General features: G+C 50.8%; 1 long non-coding RNA gene across 1 annotated transcript in view; it reads right to left on the bottom strand.

Moving 5' to 3' along the window:
• Nucleotides 1-377: 377 nt before the first annotated feature.
• LOC138350259 (uncharacterized) overlaps nucleotides 378-25,823 on the bottom strand; it is a 31,732-nt gene continuing 6,286 nt past the window's right edge. The window contains exon 2 of the long non-coding RNA XR_011222035.1: nucleotides 378-2,017. This is a non-coding gene — a long non-coding RNA (uncharacterized lncRNA). The remainder of the gene's footprint in view (nucleotides 2,018-25,823) is intronic.

Consider the following 25,823-nt stretch of genomic DNA (forward strand, 5'->3'; position numbering starts at 1 on the left):
AATATCAGTTGTTTGTTTAGATACTGTAATTGTGGGCATTCTCAAACCCATTATTGATATATCCATTAAGTTGTGTAAATATCTTATCAAGACTGTTGGGGTTCAGTTCCTGTGCCCATTATGTGCCTCTGTGACCTTAAAAGTCTATACCGCCCACAGGATAAGTATGGGGGTCCACTACCGCCCACAGGATGGGTATGGGGTCCACTACCGCCCACAGGATGGGTATGGGTGTCCACTACCGCCCACAGGATGGCTGTGGGGTCCACTACCGCCCACAGGATGGCTGTGGGGTCCACTACCGCCCACAGGATGGGTATGGGGGTCCACTACCGCCCACAGGATGGGTATGGGTGTCCACTACCGCCCACAGGATGGGTATGGGGGTCCACTACCGCCCACAGGATGAGTATGGGGGTCCACTACCGCCCACAGGATGGGTATGGGGGTCCACTACCGCCCAAAGGATGGGTATGGGTGTCCACTGCCGCCCACAGGATGGGTATGGGGGTTCACTACCGCCCACAGGATGGGTATGGGGGTCCACTACCGCCCACAGGATGGGTATGGGGGTCCACTACCGCCCACAGGATAAGTATGGGGGTCCACTACCGCCCACAGGATGGGTATGGGGTCCACTACCGCCCACAGGATGGGTATGGGTGTCCACTACCGCCCACAGGATAAGTATGGGGGTCCACTACCGCCCACAGGATGGGTATGGGTGTCCACTACCGCCCACAGGATGAGTATGGGGGTCCACTACCGCCCACAGGATGGGTATGGGGGTCCACTACCGCCCAAAGGATGGGTATGGGTGTCCACTGCCGCCCACAGGATGGGTATGGGGGTTCACTACCGCCCACAGGATAAGTATGGGGTTCACTACCGCCCACAGGATGGGTATGGGGGTCCACTACCGCCCACAGGATGGGTATGGGGGTCCACTACCGCCCACAGGATAAGTATGGGGGTCCACTACCGCCCACAGGATGGGTATGGGGTCCACTACCGCCCACAGGATGGGTATGGGTGTCCACTACCGCCCACAGGATGGCTGTGGGGTCCACTACCGCCCACAGGATGGCTGTGGGGTCCACTACCGCCCACAGGATGGGTATGGGGGTCCACTACCGCCCACAGGATGGGTATGGGTGTCCACTACCGCCCACAGGATGGGTATGGGGGTCCACTACCGCCCACAGGATGAGTATGGGGGTCCACTACCGCCCACAGGATGGGTATGGGGGTCCACTACCGCCCAAAGGATGGGTATGGGTGTCCACTGCCGCCCACAGGATGGGTATGGGGGTTCACTACCGCCCACAGGATGGGTATGGGGGTCCACTACCGCCCACAGGATGGGTATGGGGGTCCACTACCGCCCACGGGATGGGTATGGGGGTCCACTACCGCCCACAGGATGGGTATGGGGTCCACTACCGCCCACAGGATGGGTATGGGGTCCACTACCGCCCACGGGATGGGTATGGGGTCCACTACCGCCCACAGGATGGGTATGGGGTCCACTACCGCCCACAGGATGGGTATGGGGTCCACTACCACCCACAGGATGGGTATGGGGGTCCACTACCGCCCACAGGATGGGTATAGGGGTCCACTACCGCTCACAGGATGGGCATGAGGTGCATATAATAATTAAACAAAATTAAACTGAACTACAACAATTCCTCTGACCTTTTCCTCTTTACATAGTTCGTGCTATCTGAATAATAAGTTGTTGTTTTAGATTTAGCTACTCAGAACGAAGTGTCCACGTAAACTGAAGAATAAGAAGCAGCGTTATTATTTACACTTCCGCACACCTCATCCGCAGTCTCTGCAATCTCAGTTACAGAGGCTCATCTGGAAAATCGTTGCCATCATGTCGTCAGGTTAGGCTGGTCCTGGCGGCGGGCCGCATATCTGCCACAGACCTCGCCGAGCTGCTCAGATATCACTGAGCCTCATATACTAGTCGCCTCTCGTGGCTGCCATCCTCGTCTGTATCTGCGGTCTGGAATGGAATAATTTGAAGCATTAAATAAATTTCTGGTTGTACCAAGTTCAAGTAAGTTTATTGAGACGATAAGATACATATCAAAAGGATTGAGGAACTTGCTTTTCTCCTCAAAAGGATTTGAGGAGCTCACATTCATACAGTACACAGATCATATTGTACATTTCACATTCCAATAGGCATCTCATAGAACTTATTTCAAACTATTTTAGTATTAACTCTTGGGGTAAAGTGTTTGTTTCTCTTAAGAATTATGTCTATTATATCGTTAACTCACGTCCAAACAATTTGATGTGGTACTCTACTGATTTTTGTATTTCTATAGTTATCAAGCAATTTACACTCTAATACATAGTGATCTAAGGTGTGGGCGTGCGGCATACTATATACACAGAGAGAAATCACACTAACGTGATGTGTCAATGAGAAAATCCGTAGCAGCCGTGATAAGGATTCGAACCTATGCGTTGGGTATTCCCAAGCACGTCCCAGATAACTAGGCCACGACATGGTCAAAAGGATTGTAACTTAGGGTTCTACTGAACCCACGAGTGTTCCTGAGGCTTACTACATAATTTACACTCCTTATCTTTTTCACTGACAGCAAAACAAAGGTTCACTGAGCTCTTCTTTACATACTTTAGTAACCCTGGCAAATGCTTCGTCTGTTTCTGTGACTTTGTTGGGCTGCTATTTTTATATTTGTTAAATTACTTCCTTCCTAATAATAAATAAACTAGTAAATTTGTCCTCTTCACCTACGTATATTTGTTCAGCTGCAGGCATAATGTTAAGTTCTTCTCTAGTACATAGAAAGAGAGAAAGTACTATTTAAAATACATAGCGTTGCCCGAAACATGCGTACTAGTGGCTTTAGGCATTGTATGTACTACCTCTATCTTTAAATCAAACAGAATGTTTGTACTGTAACTCTGCAACTATGTATGTACTTTCCTAAATAAATTATTATTATTATTACATCTCATTTCCTTCTCATTATCCGCTACCTGGCATAGACTACCTGTCTACCTGGCCTGTTGCATTTTTCAATGGCCCTGAAACTTGGGCAGACACCTGGACCTAATCACACCTAAATTATCAGTTAGACATTAAATCTATACCTCAAACGTGGTCAAGTAAGGGTAGTGGGAGCTGACCAGGATAATTTAGAAGATTACAATTTCCAAATGAAGCATAATACTCTGCTGACATTTACAGCCTCAATCGAGTACTTATTCTGCTGGAGATCACTGACAACCCGTCCTGCTAATAGAACGTCGCATTTTGACGTATACTCTACCTAAGGGCAATAATTATCGTACTAGAAAATGTTAGAGGCTCGCAAAATTGTTCCGTTTTCCGTTTTGGGTCTTCTAGGTAGGTTAGGATATGTGCAATTTTAATACGACCGTTTCTTGACGTTGGGAAGGCTTAGGAGGACGGGTTGCACTGGCATCTGGTCACTCCCTAAATGTTTTCCCTGTAGTTTCTGTCGCTATTCTGGTATTGTAAGTCTGCTACCTAGTTGTGTGGTATCTGCAAGCTTTGCCTAACAGTAAACAGGTCTAACCTGTCCCGTGTGTGCATGGCTCCAGTAGTGAGCGGGTGGTGGCCGGCCAGGAGACCACAGCACAACGTACTGAGAGCCATGTTGAACGTCATTGCTTGCCTTGCTCCTGCAACGTGTGCAGGATGCTCCAGCGTCCTCCAGGGAGGGATACCACACCCCACAGTGTTTATTATTCCAAGATGATATATTGACCAGAACTCCCTCATCCCCCACACATATACAAAATATATAGTCTGTATCACAGACACCTGCTCCCCCACACAGACAACACACCTGCTCCCTCCTGCAGACAACACACCTGCCCCCCCTGCAGACAACACCCCCCCCCCCCGCCGCAGACAGGACAACTGTCCTCTCAGCAGACTCTCGCTCACATTCGTTATACATTTTTTAAGTCTATTTCCAAGCAATTATAATTCACGGGAATTAAGTGGAGTAATTAGGGGCCTCAATTCGCGTGTGGCAGTGGTAATTACCCCCTCGCTGGGAGGCTGTGCCGGTGGTCAAGGTAATTGCTTCTTTACCTTCCAGTGTAATTATTATTTTGTGTTATCTTTACTTAGAAAATTATTACTTTGAATACTGATTATTTTGCGCGTCAATTCGCTAATTACTCTCGGGCGTTGATCACTTTTGAGTAATGATTATTTTGGTATAATTACTTTGTGATATAATTGTCTTGAATAATGGTTACTCTGTGTTATAATCTGCATGTTGTGAGGCGGCATGTTGTGAGGCTCCATGTTGTGAGGCTCCATGTTGTGAGGCTCCATGTTGTGAGGCTCCATGTTGTGAGGCTCCATGTTGTGAGGCGGCATGTTGTGAGGCTCCATGTTGTGAGGCCGCATGTTGTGAGGCTCCATGTTGTGAGGCTGCATGTTGTGAGGCTCCATGTTGTGAGGCTCCATGTTGTGAGGCTGCATGTTGTGAGGCTCCATGTTGTGAGGCTCCATGTTGTGAGGCTGCATGTTGTGAGGCTCCATGTTGTGAGGCTCCATGTTGTGAGGCTGCATGTTGTGAGGCTCCATGTTGTGAGGCTCCATGTTGTGAGGCTGCATGTTGTGAGGCTCCATGTTGTGAGGCTCCATGTTGTGAGGCTGCATGTTGTGAGGCTCCATGTTGTGAGGCGGCATGTTGTGAGGCCGCATGTTGTGAGGCCGCATGTTGTGAGGCTCCATGTTGTGAGGCCGCATGATGTGAGGCTCCATGTTGTGAGGCCGCATGTTGTGAGGCCGCATGTTGTGAGGCTCCATGTTGTGAGGCCGCATGTTGTGAGGCTCCATGTTGTGAGGCCGCATGTTGTGAGGCTCCATGTTGTGAGGCCGCATGTTGTGAGGCTCCATGTTGTGCGGCCGCATGTTGTGAGGCTCCATGTTGTGAGGCGGCATGTTGCTGGTGACCCTAACCAGAGCTCTGCTTTAAGAGAGAGAGAGAGAGAGAGAGAGAGAGAGAGAGAGAGAGGAGGAGGAGGAGGAGGAGGCACTGTGTACCATGACAGTGCCAAACATGAGAGTCACCTGTATGATACACAAAAATAAAGCTCATTTTGCCCCGTATTAAGTTGCCTGTATTGATGTATACCTACATACATCAGTGTCATCTATGTATACCAGTATCATTTAATACAGTATGTGTATTTATGTATCATTCAGACGTCTATTTTTTCCTCCCAGTGTCCTGTAATGTATTTTATGTATTCTCCGGCTGGGAGTGTAGAACCCGTGGAGACTAGTGAGGTCTCTTCAGCATACGTCAGGTTGTATAGTTGTACAAATACAGTAGCCTAATTGTCTATAACGCTGTGGTTGTTGCTTCAACAGTTCCAGTTGTATTGGCTTCACTGAGAGTGATGATACACCCACACACGTGGGCAGTGCCCGACCACACACGTGGGCAGTGCCCGACCACACACGTGGGCAGTGCCCGACCACACACGTGGGCAGTGCCCGACCACACACGTGGGCAGTGCCCTCCCACACACGTGGGCAGTGCCCTCCCACACACGTGGACACTGCCCTCCCACACACGTGGACACTGCCCTCCCACACACGTGGGCAGTGCCCGACCACACACGTGGGCAGTGCCCGACTACACTCGTGGGCAGTGCCCTCCCACACGTCCTTCACTGCCCTCCCCCATAATAATCCACACCGCTACCCCCATTCTTACCTACAACAATACCATTCCATCGCCATGGGTAGCACCCCCGGCCCTCTGCTGTCATGGGGGGGGGGGACGCCCCGTCCAGACCCCTCCCCTCCCTCCCTCACCGACAATGGCCAATCTAGAGCTGGATCGCCCTCCCCTCCTTGCCCTTCCCTCCCCTCCTTGCCCTTCCCTCCACCCGTCTTGCCTTACCTTGCCTATCAATCCCTCTTTACACTTTGCTTTGTTTTTTGTCTACTCGTTATGTGTCCAGCTGGTCTCTTGGTTATGTCCAGCTGGTCTCTTGGTTATGTCCAGCTGGTCTCTTGGTTATGTCCAGCTGGTCTCTTGGTTATGTCCAGCTGGTCTCTTGGTTATGTCCAGCTGGTCTCTTGGTTATGTCCAGCTGGTCTCTTGGTTATGTGTCCAGCTGGTCTCTTGGTTATGTCCAGCTGGTCTCTTGGTTATGTCCAGCTGGTCTCTTGGTTATGTCCAGCTGGTCTCTTGGTTATGTCCAGCTGGTCTCTTGGTTATGTCCAGCTGGTCTCTTGGTTATGTCCAGCTGGTCTCTTGGTTATGTCCAGCTGGTCTCTTGGTTATGTCCAGCTGGTCTCTTGGTTATGTCCAGCTGGTCTCTTGGTTATGTCCAGCTGGTCTCTTGGTTATGTCCAGCTGGTCTCTTGGTTATGTCCAGCTGGTCTCTTGGTTATGTCCAGCTGGTCTCTTGGTTATGTCCAGCTGGTCTCTTGGTTATGTCCAGCTGGTCTCTTGGTTATGTCCAGCTGGTCTCTTGGTTATGTCCAGCTGGTCTCTTGGTTATGTCCAGCTGGTCTCTTGGTTATGTCCAGCTGGTCTCTTGGTTATGTCCAGCTGGTCTCTTGGTTATGTGTTCTTGCTGTCACTGACACTTCCGCCCCCAGGTGGCAGAAGCCTGCCTTACAGGTTGGGCAAAGTTGAGGGAGTGGTTGAGGGAGTTGGGCTGTGGAGGATGGGGGTAGGTGAGGGAGGGATGGAGCAAGGTGAAGGAGGAATGGTTAAGGCAAGGGAGACTCGCCTCCTACCTTGAGGTGCTTCCGGGGCTTAGTGTCCCCGCGGCCCGGTCGTCGACCAGGCCTCCTATCTTAACTTACTACATTTCCAACTTCTAAACCCTTTCATCACATGTTCCTCTCCATCGTTTGTACTCCCATTTAAAGTTATATCACCCATGGCTTCTTCCTTGTGTTTTATCCATAGGATCCAACCGAGGATCCTCTGTAAATCTGTTTTCTCCTGAGCGCAGGCGAGAGAGATACATAATAATCTACACGTGGAAGATATTAGAAGACTGGTTCCAAACCCCCACACAGAAATAACACCACATGAGACCAGTAGGCATGGCAGGATGTGCAGAATACCCCCGTTGAAGAGCAGAGGTGCAACTGGTACTCTGAGAGAGAACTATCAACATCAGAGGCCCGAGACTGTTCAACACGCTTCCGCTACACATAAGGGGCATAACTGGCCGACCCCTCACAGTGTTCAAGAGAGAACTGGATAAGCACCTCCAAAGGATACCTGATCAACCCGGCTGTGAGTCATACGTCATGCTGCGAGTAGCTGCGTCCAACAGCCTGGTTGACCAGTCCAGCAACCAGGAGGCCTGGTCGAGGACCGGGCCGCGGGGATGTTGAGCCCCGAAATCATTGCCAGGTAACCGCAAGGTTGGTGGAGGCTGTGGTGGTGGGGGAGGCTGTGGTGGTGGGGGAGGCTGTGGTGATGGGGGAGGCTGTGATGGTGGTGGAGACTGTGGTGGTGGTGGAGGCTGTGGTGGTGGGGGAGGCTGTGGTGGTGGGGGAGGCTGTGGTGGTGGGGGAGGCTGTGATGGTGGTGGAGACTGTGGTGGTGGTGGAGGCTGTGGTGGTGGGGGAGGCTGTAGTGGTGGTGGGGGAGGCTGTGGTGGTGGTGGAGGCTGTGGTGGTGGGGGGGAGGCTGTGGTGGTAGTGGAGGCTGTGGTGGTAGTGGAGGCTGTGGTGGTAGTGGAGGCTGTGGTGGTGGGGGGAGGCTGTGGTGGTAGTGGAGGCTGTGGTGGTGGGGGGGAGGCTGTGGTGGTAGTGGAGGCTGTGGTGGTAGTGGAGGCTGTGGTGGTAGTGGAGGCTGTGGTGGTAGTGGAGGCTGTGGTGGTGGGGGGAGGCTGTGGTGGTAGTGGAGGCTGTGGTGGTAAGGGGGAGGCTGTGGTGGTAGTGGAGGCTGTGGTGGTAGTGGAGGCTGTGGTGGTGGGGGGAGGCTGTGGTGGTAGTGGAGGCTGTGGTGGTAGTGGAGGCTGTGGTGGTAGTGGAGGCTGTGGTGGTAGTGGAGGCTGTGGTGGTAGTGGAGGCTGTGGTGGTAGTGGAGGCTGTGGTGGTGGGGGGAGGCTGTGGTGGTGGGGGGGAGGCTGTGGTGGTAGTGGAGGCTGTGGTGGTAGTGGGGGCTGTGGTGGTAGTGGAGGCTGTGGTGGTAGTGGAGGCTGTGGTGGTAGTGGAGGCTGTGGTGGTAGTGGAGGCTGTGGTGGTAGTGGAGGCTGTGGTGGTAGTGGAGGCTGTGGTGGTGGGGGGAGGCTGTGGTGGTAGTGGAGGCTGTGGTGGTAGTGGAGGCTGTGGTGGTAGTGGGGGCTGTGGTGGTAGTGGAGGCTGTGGTGGTAGTGGAGGCTGTGGTGGTAGTGGGGGCTGTGGTGGTAGTGGAGGCTGTGGTGGTAGTGGAGGCTGTGGTGGTAGTGGAGGCTGTGGTGGTAGTGGGGGCTGTGGTGGTAGTGGAGGCTGTGGTGGTAGTGGAGGCTGTGGTGGTAGTGGAGGCTGTGGTGGTAGTGGAGGCTGTGGTGGTGGTGGAGGCTGTGGTGGTGGGGGACGCAGTGGTGGTGGGGGAGGCTGTGGTGGTAGTGGAGGCTGTGGTGGTGGGGGACGCAGTGGTGGTGGGGGAGGCTGTGGTAGTGGAGGCTGTGGTGGTGGGGGACGCAGTGGTGGTGGGGGAGGCTGTGGTGGTAGTGGAGGCTGTGGTGGTGGGGAGGCAGTGGTGGTGGGGGAGGCTGTGGTGGTGGTGGAGGCTGTGGTGGTAGTGGAGGCTGTGGTGGTAGTGGAGGCTGTGGTGGTAGTGGAGGCTGTGGTGGTGGGGGGAGGCTGTGGTGGTAGTGGAGGCTGTGGTGGTAGTGGAGGCTGTGGTGGTAGTGGAGGCTGTGGTGGTGGGGGGAGGCTGTGGTGGTAGTGGAGGCTGTGGTGGTGGGGGGAGGCTGTGGTGGTAGTGGAGGCTGTGGTGGTAGTGGAGGCTGTGGTGGTAGTGGAGGCTGTGGTGGTAGTGGAGGCTGTGGTGGTAGTGGAGGCTGTGGTGGTAGTGGAGGCTGTGGTGGTGGGGGGAAACTGTGGTGGTGGGGGGAGGCTGTGGTGGTGGGGGAGGCTGTGGTGGTAGTGGAGGCTGTGGTGGTATTGGAGGCTGTGGTGGTGGGGGGAGGCTGTGGTGGTGGGGGGAGGCTGTGGTGGTAGGGGAGGCTGTGGTGGTAGTGGAGGCTGTAGTGGTAGTGGAGGCTGTGGTGGTGGGGGGAGGCTGTGGTGGTAGTGGAGGCTGTGGTGGTGGGGGGAGGCTGTGGTGGTAGAGGAGGCTGTGGTGGTGGGGGAGGCTGTGGTGGTAGTGGAGGCTGTGGTGGTGGGGGGAGGCTGTGGTGGTAGTGGAGGCTGTGGTGGTGGGGGAGGCTGTGGTGGTAGTGGAGGCTGTGGTGGTGGGGGGAGGCTGTGGTGGGGGAGGCTGTGGTGGTGGGGGATGCTGTGGTGGTGGGGGAGGCTGTGGTGGTGGGGGATGCTGTGGTGGTAGTGGAGGCTGTGGTGGTAGTGGAGGCTGTGGTGGTGGTGGAGGCTGTGGTGGTAGTGGAGGCTGTGGTGGTGGGGGAGGCTGTGGTGGTAGTGGAGGCTGTGGTGGTGGGGGAGGCTGTGGTGGTAGTGGAGGCTGTGGTGGTGGGGGGAGGCTGTGGTGGTAGTGGAGGCTGTGGTGGTGGGGGAGGCTGTGGTGGTAGTGGAGGCTGTGGTGGTGGGGGGAGGCTGTGGTGGGGGAGGCTGTGGTGGTGGGGGAGGCTGTGGTGGTGGGGGATGCTGTGGTGGTAGTGGAGGCTGTGGTGGTAGTGGAGGCTGTGGTGGTGGTGGAGGCTGTGGTGGTAGTGGAGGCTGTGGTGGTGGTGGAGGCTGTGGTGGTAGTGGAGGCTGTGGTGGTGGTGGAGGCTGTGGTGGTAGTGGAGGCTGTGGTGGTGGTGGAGGCTGTGGTGGTAGTGGAGGCTGTGGTGGTAGTGGAGGCTGTGGTGGTGGTGGAGGCTGTGGTGGTAGTGGAGGCTGTGGTGGTAGTGGAGGCTGTGGTGGTAGTGGAGGCTGTGGTGGTGGTGGAGGCTGTGGTGGTAGTGGAGGCTGTGGTGGTGGGGGGAGGCTGTGGTGGTAGTGGAGGCTGTGGTGGTAGTGGAGGCTGTGGTGGTGGTGGAGGCTGTGGTGGTAGTGGAGGCTGTGGTGGTAGTGGAGGCTGTGGTGGTAGTGGAGGCTGTGGTGGTGGTGGAGGCTGTGGTGGTAGTGGAGGCTGTGGTGGTGGGGGAGGCTGTGGTGGTGGTGGAGGCTGTGGTGGTAGTGGAGGCTGTGGTGGTGGTGGAGGCTGTGGTGGTGGGGGAGGCTGTGGTGGTAGTGGAGGCTGTGGTGGTAGTGGAGGCTGTGGTGGTAGTGGAGGCTGTGGTGGTAGTGGAGGCTGTGGTGGTGGTGGAGGCTGTGGTGGTAGTGGAGGCTGTGGTGGTGGGGGAGGCTGTGGTGGTGGGGGAGGCTGTGGTGGTGGGGGAGGCTGTGGTGGTGGGGGAGGCTGTGGTGGTGGGGGAGGCTGTGGTAGCGGGGGAGGCTGTGGTGGTGGGGGAGGCTGTGGTGGTAGTGGAGGCTGTGGTGGTAGTGGAGGCTGTGGTGGTGGGGGAGGCTGTGGTGGTGGGGGAGGCTGTGGTGGTGGGGGAGGCTGTGGTGGTGGGGGAGGCTGTGGTGGTAGTGGAGGCTGTGGTGGTAGTGGAGGCTGTGGTGGTAGTGGAGGCTGTGGTGGTGGGGGAGGCTGTGGTGGTGGGGGAGGCTGTGGTGGTGGGGGAGGCTGTGGTGGTGGGGGAGGCTGTGGTGGTAGTGGAGGCTGTGGTGGTAGTGGAGGCTGTGGTGGTAGTGGAGGCTGTGGTGGTAGTGGAGGCTGTGGTGGTGGGGGAGGCTGTGGTGGTGGGGGAGGCTGTGGTGGTGGGGGAGGCTGTGGTGGTGGGGGAGGCTGTGGTGGTGGTGGGAGGCTGTGGTAGCGGGGGCCCCGCAAACAACCTTCACGGGCGGCTACACACTCATGCTGACCTCGTCCTCGTTAATACATTTATTATTATTATTATTATTATTATTATTATTATTATTATTATTATTAACGTGTTACAATAGGATAAAAATACACTACAGAAGACCAATAGTCTTCTGAAGACTGAAATAGAAGACTGAAGACACCAGTTCAATTTGTATCCATACAAGATATTCTAAATATTTTATTCTTTTGAGATTTACATTATGGAATATCTAGTCAATAGACCCTTCAGATCTGCAGGTGTGAGATACCTGGAGCTTGCCAAATTACTTTATTAACTCTCGTGTTCTTGAGGATATCCTCATAATGCACCCAGAGTCTGCCAGTGCAGACTACTGATCACACGGCCCTGTATGACTGATGTTGGTTGATAACCGATAAGGATAACATCTTGTGGTGAGGGAATAGTGTAGGTTGTACGTAAATAAACAATGGCTGATATCAGAGTGAGTTGCTACCTAGCATTTATGCCTGGTTCACTCATATTATTGCGATACCAGAATTCATCATGCATTACTCAGCTTTCTCTGAGTCAGTCTAACCCATAGTCAGCATGAAGAACTGCCAGGCGAGGAGTCACAATAACGTGGCTGAAATATGTTGACCAAACCACACACTAGAAAGTGAAGGGACGACAACGTTTCGGTCCGTCCTGGACCATTCTCAATTCGATTTTTGACCTGAGAATAGTCCAGGACGGACCGAAACGTCATCGTCCCTTCACTTTCTAGTGTGTGGTTTGGTCAACATATTAAATTGATGTTCAGAATGTACCACCTTCCTTAATGTGGCAAATATCAGGTTGAATCTATTTTATATTTTCGTATATAATATATTTATATATTTAAATATTATATATTTTCATATTTCGCATATATATTTCGTATTGTTTTGGCTCCTCCCCCGAGTGTTAGCTCTCTACACAACCCCGCACAGAGCACCGGGAACATGTCCACGCAGCTGGTACCAAGAGATACAGAGAGGAGTGCTTTAGTCTGGGTTCGCTGTCCTGACCCCAGGGAGTGTTTACTGGGGACCAGTCTGTAACTGTTTGCTCCTGTTTACCCAGCAGTACCTGATTGTTACCTGCATGCGTGGGATCGTCTTCCAGGGGAAACTAGAAGGGTATATAAGCTTACCCCATGAGTTATGGGATGAGAAACATCTCAGTTTGTTGACATGATTCAAAAACTCCTGTACGTTTTGGGGAACATTGGTTACAGGGAACTCTTGTACCCATCCTGTGTAAAGAAAGGAAGGAGAAAGAGAGAGAGAGAGAGAGAGAGAGAGAGAGAGAGAGAGAGAGAGAGAGAGAGAGAGAGAGTAGCCTAACCTGCTTCAACACAGCAGGCTAGGCTACCTTACTGGATTATTACTGTAGGGCTTCACTCACCCTTTCTCTCTCTCTCTCTCTCTCTCTCTCTCTCTCTCTCTCTCTCTCTCTCTCTCTCTCTCTCTCTCTCTCTCTCTCTCTCTCTCTCTCTCACCCTCCCTCCATGGATGTTTAACATTTCAACACAAACTGTAAAAGATCATTGACTCAAGCAACAGGTAACAGTGCATTTGTGCTTGCACAACCTTCTATACCTGGTGTAACAGAGATAATAATAATAATCTCTTATACTCAATATACACTAGTAAATGGTATTTATTATTGGTAAATTGTTTACTATTTAAATAGTAAAAAGTTTTAATTTGTGTTTATACCTGCAGTGCTAATGGGAGGGCGAATAAAATGGGGGATTAAAGGGTGAATGGAGAGAGAGAGAGGAGGGAGGTATAGGTAGAATGGAAAGAAGGAAGGAGAGAGAGAGAGAGAGAGAGGAGGGAGGGAGGTAGAGGTAGAAGGGGGAAATAGGGAAACAGAGAGAGAGAGAGAGAGAGGTAAGAGGATTTATATCTACAACGATTGTCTTTCTGTCCCTTACCTCTTACCTGCTGTTTTACCCAAGTGTACTCAGGTAGTCACCGTCTTACCCAGCTGGGTGGACAGCGCTTTCGTAGTCCTTGTAACGACCGCTTCCCTCTGTCGTAATGACCGCGGCCTCTATTGTAATAACCCAATGTTCCCCAGTATTAATCCTGTTATCTTGTTATCTCTCGTGATCGTAATATACGCTCTCTGTTGTAAATCTCTGTCTCTCTTCACTCAATACCCCAGCTTAACACTGTTACAGTCCAGTATGACCCCTCACTGGACTGCCACGTATGTAAGAGGAATATTAAATGAGGAAGATACACCAAGGACAAGGGTTATTAGAAAAAACCAATAACAAAACACATTTACACTGCCACCACCTTCCTGACCAACCATACCTGAATGTGTCAATCACCGATCCCCCAGGAAGGCAAGGAATCAGTAACCATGGGACTCCGGGTAATATGAATTTCAGAAATAAATTTTGGAAAATTAGTTTGTGTAATTTACGTTACTTATTAGAATCCAAGGGCAACTTTAGTATCGATTAATTGTCAGGAGAACATGGGGGCTTCCAATACAACACCTAAAAATGACAAAGTAGCAAAATATATCAAGGGGGAGTTAAGTGAATACCACTGGACAAGCTATACAATTTATTTTATGAAAACATGTAAATTAAGACAATTTGAACACATCACCTATTCTATTTCCCTAGAGGCACAATGGATATTTACCGAGGACACAAAACTCAAGTGCACTATACCTTAAATACCCGCACCACGGCCAAGATGTTGATGGCTGCCCTCAGTCCCGAGGATACGGGCGTGCGGCCCTGTTCCTAATACACTCCCAAGACACACTGATGAAATTTAGTTTTTCCAACTTATTGCTGGGAAGGATTACTCCTCCCACCATCTACTACAGCCCCAGGGCTCCACCCATTATTTTGGCCCTGGCCAACCATTTAACACGTAGGCCTGAGGTCTGGCTCTCTAGGGCCAATAAGGACTTGGCCCTTATCTCAGGCCAATCACCTTCACTGATCTGTCGTGGAAAGCTACATGAATTTCTGAAGATTGAGTCAGCTCTCCCCAGCTAAAGAGAAGAGGGACAAGGCGCGTCTATGGAGCCCAGGCACCTGCGAGCAATGTTTACAAAACTGATAATTTATGTTCAAGCCTGTCTCCTCTAAGATAGGAGTAGGGACATTTGACTCTGCCTGGTATGGGAAGGCCGCTGCTGAGAGGGACAGAGAGGGATGAGAGGGGGTGGAGAGGGAAATATCTGAGTGGGGAATTGAGTGGGAGAAGCCAAGGTATCCACGACCACCCTACCCTCAGGTCAACCTCTTGACCCATTACAATAGAGGCCGCGGTCATTACGACAGAGGGAAGCGGTCGTTACAATGGTGGCAGCGGTGGGATATGAATTTCAGAAATAAATTTTGGAAAATTAGTTTGTGTAATTTACGTTACTTATTAGAATCCAAGGGCAACTTTAGTATCGATTAATTGTCAGGAGAACATGGGGGCTTCCAATACAACACCTAAAAATGACAAAGTAGCAAAATATATCAAGGGGGAGTTAAGTGAATACCACTGGACAAGCTATACAATTTATTTTATGAAAACATGTAAATTAAGACAATTTGAACACATCACCTATTCTATTTCCCTAGAGGCACAATGGATATTTACCGAGGACACAAAACTCAAGTGCACTATACCTTAAATACCCGCACCACGGCCAAGATGTTGATGGCTGCCCTCAGTCCCGAGGATACGGGCGTGCGGCCCTGTTCCTAATACACTCCCAAGACACACTGATGAAATTTAGTTTTTCCAACTTATTGCTGGGAAGGATTACTCCTCCCACCATCTACTACAGCCCCAGGGCTCCACCCATTATTTTGGCCCTGGCCAACCATTTAACACGTAGGCCTGAGGTCTGGCTCTCTAGGGCCAATAAGGACTTGGCCCTTATCTCAGGCCAATCACCTTCACTGATCTGTCGTGGAAAGCTACATGAATTTCTGAAGATTGAGTCAGCTCTCCCCAGCTAAAGAGAAGAGGGACAAGGCGCGTCTATGGAGCCCAGGCACCTGCGAGCAATGTTTACAAAACTGATAATTTATGTTCAAGCCTGTCTCCTCTAAGATAGGAGTAGGGACATTTGACTCTGCCTGGTATGGGGAAGGCCGCTGCTGAGAGGGACAGAGAGGGATGAGAGGGGGTGGAGAGGGAAATATCTGAGTGGGGAATTGAGTGGGAGAAGCCAAGGTATCCACGACCACCCTACCCTCAGGTCAACCTCTTGACCCATTACAATAGAGGCCGCGGTCATTACGACAGAGGGAAGCGGTCGTTACAATGGTGGCAGCGGTGGGATATGAATTTCAGAAATAAATTTTGGAAAATTAGTTTGTGTAATTTACGTTACTTATTAGAATCCAAGGGCAACTTTAGTATCGATTAATTGTCAGGAGAACATGGGGGCTTCCAATACAACACCTAAAAATGACAAAGTAGCAAAATATATCAAGGGGGAGTTAAGTGAATACCACTGGACAAGCTATACAATTTATTTTATGAAAACATGTAAATTAAGACAATTTGAACACATCACCTATTCTATTTCCCTAGAGGCACAATGGATATTTACCGAGGACACAAAACTCAAGTGCACTATACCTTAAATACCCGCACCACGGCCAAGATGTTGATGGCTGCCCTCAGTCCCGAGGATACGGGCGTGCGGCCCTGTTCCTAATACACTCCCAAGACACACTGATGAAATTTAGTTTTTCCAACTTATTGCTGGGAAGGATTACTCCTCCCACCATCTACTACAGCCCCAGGGCTCCACCCATTATTTTGGCCCTGGCCAACCATTTAACACGTAGGCCTGAGGTCTGGCTCTCTAGGGCCAATAAGGACTTGGCCCTTATCTCAGGCCAATCACCTTCACTGATCTGTCGTGGAAAGCTACATGAATTTCTGAAGATTGAGTCAGCTCTCCCCAGCTAAAGAGAAGAGGGACAAGGCGCGTCTATGGAGCCCAGGCACCTGCGAGCAATGTTTACAAAACTGATAATTTATGTTCAAGCCTGTCTCCTCTAAGATAGGAGTAGGGACATTTGACTCTGCCTGGTATGGGGAAGGCCGCTGCTGAGAGGGACAGAGAGGGATGAGAGGGGGTGGAGAGGGAAATATCTGAGTGGGGAATTGAGTGGGAGAAGCCAAGGTATCCACGACCACCCTACCCTCAGGTCAACCTCTTGACCCTGACAAATGGGCGACAGGGGGGGGGGAAGAGGAGGAGACGAATGACGGCCAAGGGGAGGGGAGAAGGAAGGAGGGGAGAGGGAGAAGGAAAGGAGGGGAGAAGGGGAGGGAAAAGAGGGGAGAAGGGAGAACCAATGATCTGAGCCCCAGATCATTACATCCTGAGGTTCCGGGTTCGATCCCCGGTGGAGGCGGAGACAAATGGGCAAAATGTTTCTTTCACTCTGATGCCCCTGTTACCTAGCACTAAATAGGTATCTGGGAGTTAGACAGCTGCTACGGGCCGCTTAACGGGGTGTGTGTAACAAAAATGAGGCCTGGTCGAGGACCAGGCCGCGAGGACGCTAAGCCCCGAAATCCTCTCAAGATAACCTCAAGATAACGGTACTCAGGTAGTCGCCGTCTTACCCAACGGTACTCAGGTGGTACAACTCTTGCTGTGAACAGACACCAGCCTTGGTTGATTGACTGTTGCCACCGAAGGGCTTGGTTGTCTTACATCCTAACGGAGATGTTGCGTTTAGACAGGGTGATTGTGTGGTGATATCAAGTGTTACTTGAGTGTGAGCAACGAAAGTGTAGTTGGTAGGTTGAGCGGCTGTTCGTTCCTCACAAGGCACTCCCCCCCCCCCCCCCCCCTGAAGTGTACCAACAGTTTAGACTGTGTGGAGATGAGTGTGAGGCGCATCTATCTTCTTCACTTAGGTGGTGCTAAGCGTGTTGGATGTGACTGGCCAGAATATTATGCTGTTTAGACACGTATAAAATAAAGAGTGAAATATATTATTTAATGGTGTTAGGAAAGTTATTAAGCAGCCGGTGCTGAGCTGTGGCTATGCGGTGCTGTGGGGAAAAAAAAGTAACCGGATGAACAAGCCATTACATATTTGAACTGCATAGCGGGTCTTCTTTCTACTGGGAGTGGGAGGGAGGGAGTGTTCACTCCCAGGGCCAGTGATGCTGGTCAGTAAACTCCTCCTTCGCGCTGAAATAACAATCAGATCAGCTGAGGGCAGCAGAAACCTCCTGTGGGACATGCAGGCGCCGCACGACACTTTTGAAACAAAGCTCTTACACTTCAAATACACGCACGGTAACGAGGGGTTTCGACTTGAGTAAGATACATAAGGGCGTTCCCGCGCTATATTTAGCCCGCAGTTACTAGTCAAGTTTTCTAAAGCTTCTCTGAACGTCAAATTGACGAGTCAAGTGAAGGTACGAGGCTTCAACTAGTCTATTATGTCTTTCTCAAGAGGGAGTGAACTCTTCCCAATACGGGTGAGGTGCGGACGGAGGCCAGTAGAGGCTCTACACTCCTGGTGAGGTGCGGACGGAGGCCACTAGAGGCGCTACACTCCTGGTGAGGTGCGGACGGAGACCACTAGAGGCGCTACACTCCTAGTGAGGTGCGGACGGAGGCCACTAGAGGCGTTACACTCCTAGTGAGGTGCGGACGGAGGCCACAAGAGGCTCTACACTCCTAGTGAGGTGCGGACGGAGGCCACTAGAGACGCTACACTCCTGGTGAGGTACGGACGGAGGCCACTAGAGGCGCTACACTCCTAGTGAGGTGCGGACGGAGGCCACTAGAGGCGTTACACTCCTAGTGAGGTGCGGACGGAGGCCACTAGAGGCGCTACACTCCTAGTGAGGTGCGGACGGAGGCCACTAGAGGCGCTACACTCCTAGTGAGGTGCGGACGGAGGCCACTAGAGGCGTTACACTCCTAGTGAGGTGAGACGGAGGCCACTAGAGGCGTTACACTCCTAGTGAGGTGCGGACGGAGGCCACAAGAGGGCTACACTCCTAGTGAGGTGCGGACGAATCCACTAGAGGCGCTACACTCCTAGTGAGGTGCGGACGGAGGCCACAAGAGGGCTACACTCCTAGTGAGGTGCGGACGGAGGCCACAAGAGGGCTACACTCCTGGTGAGGTGCGGACGGAGGCCACTAGAGGCGCTACACTCTTGGTGGGGTGCGGACGAAGCCACTAGAGGCGCTACACTCCTAGTGAGGTGCGGACGGAGGCCACAAGAGGGCTACACTCCTAGTGAGGTGCGGACGGAGGCCACAAGAGGGCTACACTCCTAGTGAGGTGCGGACGGAGGCCACAAGAGGGCTACACTCCTAGTGAGGTGCGGACGGAGGCCACAAGAGGGCTACACTCCTAGTGAGGTGCGGACGGAGGCCACAAGAGGGCTACACTCCTGGTGAGGTGCGGACGGAGGCCACAAGAGGGCTACACTCCTGGTGAGGTGCGGACGGAGGCCACAAGAGGGCTACACTCCTAGTGAGGTGCGGACGGAGGCCACAAGAGGGCTACACTCCTAGTGAGGTGCGGACGGAGGCCACAAGAGGGCTACACTCCTAGTGAGGTGCGGACGGAGGCCACAAGAGGGCTACACTCCTAGTGAGGTGCGGACGGAGGCCACAAGAGGGCTACACTCCTAGTGAGGTGCGGACGGAGGCCACAAGAGGGCTACACTCCTGGTGAGGTGCGGACGGAGGCCACAAGAGGGCTACACTCCTGGTGAGGTGCGGACGGAGGCCACAAGAGGGCTACACTCCTGGTGAGGTGCGGACGGAGGCCACAAGAGGGCTACACTCCTGGTGAGGTGCGGACGGAGGCCACTAGAGGCGCTACACTCCTGGTGAGGTGCGGACGGAGGCCACAAGAGGGCTACACTCCTAGTGAGGTGCGGACGGAGGCCACAAGAGGGCTACACTCCTGGTGAGGTGCGGACGGAGGCCACAAGAGGGCTACACTCCTGGTGAGGTGCAGACGGAGGCCACTAGAGGCGCTGCTCCCCAGCTTGTGATGTGATAACGAGCCAACGACAAAAGTTATCAGTGATGAGGACTGAGTTACTGTTATGTCCCTCTTACTCGGGACTCCCTCTATTCCTGCTGCTGCTGCTGTTGTTGGTTTTACTGCTGCTTTTGTTACTGATTTTGTTGATGCTAAGCTGCTGCTGTTATTACTCTTGGTGTTGCTTTTGTTGTTATGACTGGTGTTGTGTGGTGGTGGGCCGGGCATCGCTGCTCCTCCACTTGCCTGTGCTGGGCCGGGCGGCCCCACCCGGGCGGCCTTGGCGAAGATGGCTTCAAGTTTCTCTTGCCTGACGTCTTTTAACCTTCATTAACCGTGTATTGTCGACTTTGTCACACACACACACACACACACACACACACACACACACACACACACACACACACACACACACACACACACAAATGAGCCACAGAGATATTAGAAAGAACTTTTTTAGTGTCAGAGTGGTTGACATATGGAATGCATTAGGCAGTGATGTGGTAGAGACTGACTCCACACACAGTTTCAAGTATACATATGATAGAGCCCAATAGGCTCAGGAATCTGTACACCAGTTGATTGACGGTTGAGAGGCGGGACCAAAGAGCCAGAGCTCAACCCCCACAAACACAACTAGGTGAGTACACACACACGCACACACACACACACACACACACACACACACACACACACACACACACACACACACACACGTTTCTGTCAATCAACTGGTGTACAGGTTCCTGAGCCTACTGGGCTCTATCATATTTACACTTGAAACCGTGTATGGAGTCGGCCTCCACCACATCACTGCCTAATGCATTCCACTAAAAAAAATTATTTCTAGTATCTCTGTGGCTCATTTGGGCACTCTGGTGGGCACTCTGGTGGGCACTCTGGTGGGCACTCGACAATACACGGAGCCAAGAGAAACTTGAGGCCATCCTAAGCGCAACCCCCCCCCCCGCAAGCACAACTACGTGAGTACATACAGAGTTCTCTCAGCCAAGTGAACAGCGGCACGGGTTCGATTCTCGGTCGAGGCACCTGATGCCTCTATTCACTTAGCAGTAAATAGATACCTGGGAGTTAGACAGCTATCACGGACTGTATACTGGGGATGTGAGAGAGAGAGAGAGAGAGAGAGAGAGAGAGAGAGAGAGAGAGAGAGAGAGAGAGAGAGAGAAATCTATATAAATGTGATAGACGAAAATAGGTCGGGAGTCAACTGTTGGCTGGAATGCCAGTATCCAAGAGCTAAAGCTCGATCTTTCATACACAAATAAACGAGTACACACACAGTAAAAACATCTAAAGACAACTAAAGATGGACTCAGAGAGTGAAACAACAAGCTGGTGGATCACCAGGCCAGCTGGAGCTGGCTGCAGAGGGCTCTCTTAACACCTCAGAATAGTATATATTCCCTCTTACGTCACTACTACTCACAGACGGCACTCCGCTCCTGTGCCAGGTAAGTTACGGGCTCACCATAGGCCGTGCTACTTGCCCCGCTCCTGTGCCAGGTAAGTTACGGGCTCACCATAGGCCGTGCTACTTGCCCCGCTCCTGTGCCAGGTAAGTCCACTACGGGCTCACCATAGGCCGTGCTACTTTCCCCGCTCCTGTGCCAGGTAAGTTACGGGCTCACCATAGGCCGTGCTACTTGCCCCGCTCCTGTGCCAGGTAAGTCCACTACGGGCTCACCATAGGCCGTGCTACTTGCCCCGCTCCTGTGCCAGGTAAGTCCACTACGGGCTCACCATAGGCCGTGCTACTTGCCCCGCTCCTGTGCCAGGTAAGTCCACTACGGGCTCACCATAGGCCGTGCTACTTGCCCCGCTCCTGTGCCAGGTAAGTCCACTACGGGCTCACCATAGCCCGTGCTACTTGCCCCGCTCCTGTGCCAGGTAAGTTACGGGCTCACCATAGCCCGTGCTACTTGCAACTTGTTCCGAGTAGCTGAATCTAAAACAACAACAACTCAGGCTGGGGAGTGTCAGGTGTTACTAAATAAATAAATAAATATAACTATAAATAGTGTTAATAAATAAACACAAGTCAAGCGTTCCGGTGTTTATCTAGAAGCGTGTAACACAGAGCTCAGATTACACGCGGTCAGTCGACGCAGCATCTGGTTCCAGCGAGATAAGAGATGTTGTCATGGTAACTACCTTTGTAAACACAGCACGACGTCACTGACGAATCGCTGTCACAAAGGTCAAATAACCTTTCCACACACAGGTCAAACGTAGCGTTTCCGCTTAGGTCAAACAGCCTTTCTACTCATCTTGCGCTTTCATTACGAGTTCACAGCATTCTTGCGGTTCAAGTTCAAGTTCATTGTTGTTGTATAAGATTTAGCTACTCAGAACTACATGTCTCTGTAGCACGGGCTATAGTTCAAGTAAGTTAATTGAGTAAAGGAAGTACATCTCAATAGGATAGAATAGCTTAGGCTATCTCTATCCTGGTCTATATAAGGTCCCTCAAGGGGAACAAATCCACAAGGGCCGTGACGAGGATTCGAACCTACGTCCGAGAAGCATCCCAGACGCTGCCTTAATCGACTGAGCTACGACATGGTAAAAGAATTGAAACCAGTAGTCCCTGAAGGGGCTCACAAACCCATACAGTACACAATTATTAATTATATTCTATATTTCACATTCCAAAAGTAATCACACGGCATACTGTGAGATCTCTTATTGATTATGCTTGTCTTGTCTTGTGTCTTGTCTTGACTTGTCTTGTCTTGTCTTGACTGTCTTGTCTTGTGTTGGTAAAGGCAGACTAAACAACTTGGAGAAGGTTCTACAAAATGAAGCCATGAGAATAATCCCAAGATTAGAATAGCTTAGGCTATTAGTCTAAGCTATTAGCCTTAGGCTATTAGCTCAAGACCCAAGAAATACTAATAAAGTACTGAGATAATAATGATATGAAGTTGCAGAGTATTGGGGATAGAATTTCAGAGATAAACGAAGCTTTAGACTAATGAGAGGCGAGGGGGGAGCAAATGAATTAACCCTCACACTTCAAAAGGTTGTTGTTGTTGTTTTAGATTCAGCTACTGGGAACAAAAGTTCCAAGTAGCACGGGCTATGGTGAGCCCGTAACTTACCTGGCACAGGAGCGGGGCAAGTAGCACGGGCTATGGTGAGCCCGTAGTGGACTTACCTGGCACAGGAGCGGGGCAAGTAGCACGGGCTATGGTGAGCCCGTAACTTACCTGGCACAGGAGCGGGGCAAGTAGCACGGGCTATGGTGAGCCCGTAGTGGACTTACCTGGCACAGGAGCGGGGCTGTAACTGAGAGGTTCAAAAGGTGGGAAGAAGTGTATAATGCACGTGCAAGCATAATAAGATCCTTATGTTCTAATGTTACAAAGGAATACAAAGTAGGTGCAGTCATTGCTGCGGTTTACCTAAGTGAAGGGACGACGACGTTGACCCCACACTAGAAAGTGAAGGGACGACGACGTTTCGGTCCGTCCTGGACCATTCTCAAGTCGATCTACCAGTTCGTTGATAATCAGAAAGTACCATAATTAGGTCTTCTAGGATCGCAGTACAGATTTCATCAAGAGCGAGAGAGCCTTAAGGACTGCATCACAGGCGATGAGTCACAATAACATAGCTGAAGTATGTTGACCAGCAACCCGTTCTCGCAAATTCGTAAAGTCAATATTGACTTATTAACTATGTGCATAGGTGATATACTAAACATAATAGATACCCTTAAAAAGATTCATAGAAAACACCGACCTTACCTAACTTTGTTAGTATCTTAAGATAAGCATCTTATTGCTTCGTAATTACAATTATTACTTAACCTATACCTATTATAGGTTAGGTTATTATTACTTAACCTATACCTATTATAGGTTAGGTAATAATTGTAATTACGAAGCAATAAGATGCTTATCTTAAGATACTAACAAGGTTAGGTAAGGTCGGTGTTTTCTATGAATCTTTTTAAGGGTATCTATTATGTTAAGTATGTCACCTATGCACATATTTAATAAGTCAATATTGACTTATTAAATTTGCGAGAACGGGTTGTGACCAGACCATACACTAGAAGTTGAAGGGACGACGACGTTTCGGTCCGTATGGACCGTACGGACCGAAACGTCGTCGTCCCTTCAACTTCTAGTGTGTGGTCTGGTCAACTGCATCACAGGTTACTGAGTGCACATATACCTCAGCAACTTGCTGATGCTCGGTGATGGTGAAACTGTTGGCAGGATGTCGACTGATGTAGTCAGCGGGGCTGCCTGCACCCGGCTGGTGCTTCACAGTAGAGTTGTAGGCAGGAGGGTTACTGTGTGTGGATAGGCAGGCAGGAAGGTTACTGTGTGTGGATAGGCAGGCAGGAGGGTTACTGTGTGTGGATAGGCAGGCAGGAAGGTTACTGTGTGTGGATAGGCAGGCAGGAAGGTTACTGTGTGTGGATAGGCAGGCAGGAAGGTTACTGTGTGTGGATAGGCAGGCAGGAAGGTTACTGTGTGTGGATAGGCAGGCAGGAGGGTTACTGTGTGTGGATAGGCAGGCAGGAAGGTTACTCAGTAGACAGAATATTGAAGTTCTTGCGAGGCATTATCAAGTATAACATTTGGGGTTTACAACTCATGCTCGGTGATGATATGGAAAATTGGCTTACTGTGAATTATATAAAATATATATTAAAGTAATAATTTCCCCTGTAAATGAATGTAAATATAATCTCTAAAATTGTAAATCATTTAAGGAACAAAACGTATAACATTTATGGGTTTAAAGTTCATGCTCTGTGATGATATGAAACACTTGTTTACTGAGAAGGATACTACTGTATATGTAATGTAGTATTGCCTTGTAAAATTGATGCATATATGATTTATGTATTGTATATTATTTAATAAAGATACAAAAAAATAATTGATAATCAACATCACCTTGTCCACACCCTGAACAATGTTTTCCAAAGACCTCTTGGGGCCCCCTCTAGCCTCCTATGCACCCCCGCCTAATCATCGCTACTTGGAACAAAATCTTCAAAGTAGCACGGGCTAAGACACACTAGAAGGTGAAGGGACGACGACGTTTCGGTCCGTCCTGGACCATCGACTTGAGAATGGTCCAGGACGGACCGAAACGTCGTCGTCCCTTCAACTTCTAGTGTGTGGTCTGGTCATCAAGTGACTTTAGGCATTGTATGTACTATAGCTCTATCTATAAATTCATCACTATTTGTATCACACCCTGTATGTATCACACCCTGTATGTATCACACCCTGTATGTATCACACCCTGTATGTATCACACCCTGTATGTATCACACCCTGTATGTATCACACCCTGTATGTATCACACCCTGTATGTATCACACCCTGTATGTATCACACCCTGTATGTATCACACCCTGTATGTATCACACCCTGTATGTATCACACCCTGTATGTATCACACCCTGTATGTATCACACCCTGTATGTATCACACCCTGTATGTATCACACCCTGTATGTATCACACCCTGTATGTATCACACCCTGTATGTATCACACCCTGTATGTATCACACCCTGTATGTATCACACCCTGTATGTATCACACCCTGTATGTATCACACCCTGTATGTATCACACCCTGTATGTATCACACCCTGTATGTATCACACCCTGTATGTATCACACCCTGTATGTATCACACCCTGTATGTATCACACCCTGTATGTATCACACCCTGTATGTATCACACCCTGTATGTATCACACCCTGTATGTATCACACCCTGTATGTATCACACCCTGTATGTATCACACCCTGTATGTATCACACCCTGTATGTATCACACCCTGTATGTATCACACCCTGTATGTATCACACCCTGTATGTATCACACCCTGTATGTATCACACCCTGTATGTATCACACCCTGTATGTATCACACCCTGTATGTATCACACCCTGTATGTATCACACCCTGTATGTATCACACCCTGTATGTATCACACCCTGTATGTATCACACCCTGTATGTATCACACCCTGTATGTATCACACCCTGTATGTATCACACCCTGTATGTATGTTCTTTACCTGAATAAACATTTTTGAATTTGAGAGATTTTAGCACCACTGTGAGGCTTCAGCATCTGGAGGATGGGTGGTGGGGGGGGGAGGGTAATGTTGGGTGGAGGGTTGGGAGGGAATCACTGGTGGGAGGGGGAGGGAAGGATGGGGGGGGGCAGGAAGGAGAGGAGGAGGAGCAAGGAAAAGATTGTTAGGCTTCACTTGCCGTGATTTTGTTCTCCTTGGGGGTATGAGGATGTGTGTGTGTGTGTGTGTGTGTGTGTGTGTGTGTGTGTGTGTGTGTGTGTGTGTGTGTGTGTGTGTGTGTGTGTGTGTACCAACAGGCAGGACCGTCAAGTTTTCTTATCTGAGCTTCCCTCTGTCTCGTTCACTACACACATTCCCTTCTGTGCTCGCCAACCACTTGGGCTGGATGGTAGCGCGACGGTCTCGCTTCATGCCGGTCGGTGTTCAATCCCCGACAAGTGGTTGGGCACCATTCCTTCCCCCCCCCCCCATTCCTAATCCTTAACCTGACCCCTTCCCAGTGCTATATAGCCGTAATGGCTTGACGATTTCTCCTGATAATTCCCTCCCTCCCTCCCGTCTGTTCTCCAGAACAAGATATCAAATTGTATCTATTATCAACTATTACGGAAGGAAGAACAAGATATCACAA

The sequence above is a fragment of the Procambarus clarkii genome, chromosome 5 (assembly GCF_040958095.1).
Source record: "Procambarus clarkii isolate CNS0578487 chromosome 5, FALCON_Pclarkii_2.0, whole genome shotgun sequence".
Classification (NCBI taxonomy): Eukaryota; Metazoa; Arthropoda; class Malacostraca; order Decapoda; family Cambaridae; genus Procambarus; species Procambarus clarkii.